This window comes from Dermacentor variabilis, chromosome 5 (assembly GCF_050947875.1).
Source record: "Dermacentor variabilis isolate Ectoservices chromosome 5, ASM5094787v1, whole genome shotgun sequence".
In the NCBI taxonomy this organism is placed as follows: domain Eukaryota; kingdom Metazoa; phylum Arthropoda; class Arachnida; order Ixodida; family Ixodidae; genus Dermacentor; species Dermacentor variabilis.
In genome coordinates, this window is record NC_134572.1 from 175,145,149 (window position 1) to 175,149,876 (window position 4,728).

Consider the following 4,728-nt stretch of genomic DNA (forward strand, 5'->3'; position numbering starts at 1 on the left):
GGTCATCTTGCACACCTGCGCTACAAAGCACAAGTATACAACGGCGTATCACCCTCAGACCAATGCCTCATTTTGCCTTTACTGAGTGCTTCACTCCACCTTGCGAGTTTCCGCAGAATTATTAAGTCAAACTCCTGCCCTTACTTCTGAGTTGAGGATAAATTCGACTTCGCCTGCCGTCTGCTAGCCGCTTGGTTAGTTCAGATGGTAGAGCGGCTGCCCCGGATAGGCGGTGATCCCGGGTTCGAGACCCGGACCAGGACGAATTTTTCTTTAACTGCGAAGCTTTCCTTTCTAGGGACCCGTGTGGTTTTCCTTTGAAGCACTTAGCTACGTTTAGGTGGATTTCTCATTTTCCTTTTATTAATTACTTTTCTCCACCTTGCGGGTTTCCGCAGAACTATTACGTCGAATTACTAGATATTTCATATCTCTTTTGTTCCCTGCACTGTGAATTCCTAGAACTAATCCTGTACTCTTGGAATGTATCCTCGCCCCTCCCCTCTGCAATGTAGAACTATGTACCTTGAGGTTATCACAAATAAATAAATAAATAAATGCCTAGCATCATATGATTGTTGGAAAAAGTTTCGTATGAGCCAGAAAAACCCTTTCCCAATACAGAGCAAGGATGCGGAGTTTAACTCCATCGTATGTGCGGTTGATAGCTGCCATCCGGAGTAGGGTGACATACGACCCATTGTCAGCTATAACGATAGGCGCACCGGTGCAAAACATGCTACGAGCCCGTCCGCCTTTGCGCTTCTCCATGCGCCATACGTAGAAAGGAGGCGTTAAACCTAGGTCATAAAGGCCTAAGCCTATACAGAAAGGGTATAACAAGCAGTTTGGGACGGCCTCGCAAACACCCGACCAGTGAGGATTGAAGGTGACTGAAATGGACCCAAAACGAGAGGATGCGCCACTTGTGCATTAATTAAGCGTGCACGCGCAGCCGTCCCCCGTCGCCTACCTATGACGGCCTTACCTCCGAGGTTGAAGACTGGGCGTGTTGGTATAGCATATTATAGAGGCCGGATTGCGCAACATGCTGACGAGACACACAGAAGAGAAACATCACAGAGCGCTATTTGCAACAATAGGTTTATTTCCTTGTCAGTGGAATAAATACAGGAAGATTCTCAAAGAGGGAGAGCGCAAAAAAAAACTTTAGAGACAGGGTGATCCACAAATGCCAAGCCTGCTTTGTCATATGAACAATTTTGCTGCACTTGACATTGCAAAAAAAAAAAAAAACGAGGATACAAAATTTCAGATTAGCGCATTAGGAAATCTATTTCTTTTGCACTGAAGGAGACGGAAGTCATGCTTACGCACTTACTTCCCACACGAGCAATCTCAGCGGCTTCGATTATGTCTCGCGTCAATTGGCTGCCATTTTCGCTCACAATCTTGCACTTCCTTGGGTATCTTCCTGTATTTATTCCACTGACAAGGGAACAAAACTATATTGTTGCAAGTAGCGCACTGTGATGTGTGTTTCTCTTCTGTGTGCCACGTAAAAATGTTGTGCAATCCAACCTCTAATATGCCTTACCGCGTTGGTTATGCCGCACCGGGTATCGCGCGAACAAATGAACTGGAACCTTCCCGAACGTGAATTGTTGAATATATGCGTATAGCATTATATGGCTGTCGGCGTTCTGGGGAATGTATATTTTAGATAATGCAAATATGTGCAGCTGTCTGCTCGTACTCCTAACGCATATATAAGTAAATAACGCATACCACATCAGTATAATCCCCACACACACATTATTGCCACGCATAACACATTCCGCATCACGCCGACCGTAAGATAATGGTATATGCGTACCTTGGACAAATTGCGTTAAAGGAGGTCCCGCTTAATTTCCTTTCTGTGCCGGAAATTAAACAGCAGGCGAGCGATCGCTCAGCCATTTGCAAAGTTTTTGTACACACGTACGCGAATACATTTTAATCTGCACTGTAAGGAATCAGATAACCATTCTCCAGATGCATAATCAGTGCTGGCGACGCGAATTACGAGGTCGGAACCAACTAGTAAGCTAAATATACCTGGTAACGAAGCTTCCATAGAACCAAATACGTTCAAAAGATAACGTTTCCTCGGCGGTTCATGGGGCTTAGCGCATCTGTCTGACTAGGTAACACTTCCGCCGGAAGACACTCGAAAGGCGAAGCATGGATTGCGATAGCAAACTAATGGACAGCTATACACTCTTAAACAAAATCACACCCTTTGGGTTTAATCTTGCCACACAACAATAATCATCTGTCTTGTCCGCATTTACTGTCTTTAACGCTGCGGGCCCGGCACTTCCAAGTCACAAACGGCATGCGCGTTATCAGCATGAGATAGCATTCTCGAGAGGAAAGTAGCGAGCACGGCGTTTTCAAGAAAGGAAACGCCAGCAAGACAGATGACGATTATCGTTATGTGGCAAATATACACCCCAAAGGGTGTACATTTGTTTAAGAATGTACGGAATAAGGATAGTAGTTTTACCGGCCGTATAAACTTGGAAATGTTCGCTTACTAACTGAATTAGCAAGGATGGTGTGAGCGCGCACAAGTAAGCATAAACCCAACACACTTGATGAGCGCGGACATTCGCTGTCAAAACGCTGATATGAGCAAGCGCGGCAGCAGCAGCCAGCGAAGTGGCCGTCCGGTCTATCGCTTCCAGGCGAAAGCGGCGAGAACACAGCTCGCACAAAGGTATGAGCCGTCCGCAGATCCCTTTCAAGATACGGCGCGCATGACCGCGCGCGCCCGTGCAAACTACGCACTTGTTGACAGAGTAGAAGCCGATTCTCGCCCCCCTCCCTACCCTCCCGCGTTGCCTTGCCGCTTTCCCACCGATGGCGCGAGAGATTGAGCCGCGACGGTCAGTTGCCCTGGCACCCGGCGCACCCTACCTGCCGCAGGCGGCTTTCAAGATACAGCCGTATGATGCAGCGGTCCGGGCGGGCGCGCGCAGGCGCAGGGGCCGCCCGGAGGAGAAGCGCCCTTCCCGCCCCCTTCCCCTCGGAGCCTTGGGCGTTGCGGAAGTCAGCGCGGGGCGACGATTTTATCGCCCTTATACTTCGTACTTAACATCACGGCGACGCCGACGGCAACAAAGCGCTTGGAGTGTCCCTATAATGGCTATCGCAATAAAAATAATGTGACGTCATATCCATTAAAAACAGAAGTGACGTCATATTGTTCTCGAAGGCGCAAAATTTGTGGTGGCCTGCCTTTAGAGCTGTATTTTCAGGTGCTCCGCAATCCCACTCGATGGGCGTTTCGAGCTTTCAGCGCGGAAGGCACTGCAGAAAAAAGTTAGCCGTGCAGGTTTCGAAATTGCACCCCTGCATGGAACATACTTCCTTTGAAGGCCGACGAACGCTTTGGGTGGAGAATGCCGGTCGCGTCGTCGGACGCCAAGCCTGTCGGGCAACGCAGGCGCACTTTGTCTGGCGGTCGTAACTCACCGCTCTTGACTGACCAGGTGGATGAAAACATGAATTCACCAGCACCACCAAATTCAGACAAACATTGACAAGCAAAACAACTAGACGTGTGAGGGGGTCGTATTGTAAGAAGTGAATTCACGAGCCCACCTTTGTGCACACTTCAAGAGCTGCATTTCATTAGAAGTGACAGCGGCGCCAACGCCCCCTTTGATGGTGTGCGCGAAAAAAGATATATTTATTGATAATGATAAATTAAACAGAGTTGTCTATTCATTCCTCGCCGCGCGTATATAAAATTGATTAGAAATTTTATTGTCGTTCAGTAAATCAAACTGTGGCTCGTTTTAACTGAAAAACACTTTTTTCTTTCTCAATATCTGTTCCAATATTTGTTTCAATCGCTGCTCCCATACCACCCTTGCTGATTTCGGTGACTGTTGGTTTTGAAGCACTTTTCGCCCGAAGCTTCACGACCTATTTCGGTCGACCTCGCAACCGTCGTGGTCGGAGCAGGCCGTAAACCGGCATCTCCTACGCAAGAAAGCGTGCCTATAATCTCAATCAAAATTGTTGCACCGTTAACCTCGAGGCCCACCACTGGAGAGACCGGCGCCAACGCATCTCTCTGGCTCGGCAATTGAAGTCTTGTTCGTAGCACGTTGGAGGGTTGTATATCACGTGTTTCACTCCCAAAGCAATTCCGCTACCCACTCTCGCATCCTGGTCGACTGCTCGGTGCCGCAGAGCCGGACGTATTCGATCGAGTCCGGTGTGAGTTTTCACACATACACCAAGATGAAGCGGCAGGGAGATGCTCAACTGATACACTCTAAAAACAGTTGCACCCTTTGGGCTGTATATTTGCCACACAACAGTAATCCTCATCTGTCTCGTCCGCATTTCCTTTCTTTAACGCGGCGAGCCCGGTACTTCCCAGCACGAACGGCATGCGCGTTATCACCTTGACATAGCATTCCCGACAGGAAAGTAACGAGCGCAGCGTTTTCAAGAAAGGAAATGCGGGCAAAACAGATGACGATTATCGTTGTGTGGCAAATATACACTCCGAAGGGTGTAAACTTTTCTTACAGTGTAAAGTCACTGAAAATGAAATAATATGACGATCGTAGGAGCCGTGTAAGCGATGCGCACAAGTCTTGTAGCATGCTCGCTTCATGTGACATCAGTCAAAATACCACGCGCCGAGATGCATGGGACTTGCACGCGCGCACACGGCGGAACCGCGACTTGTGGAGGCGAAAA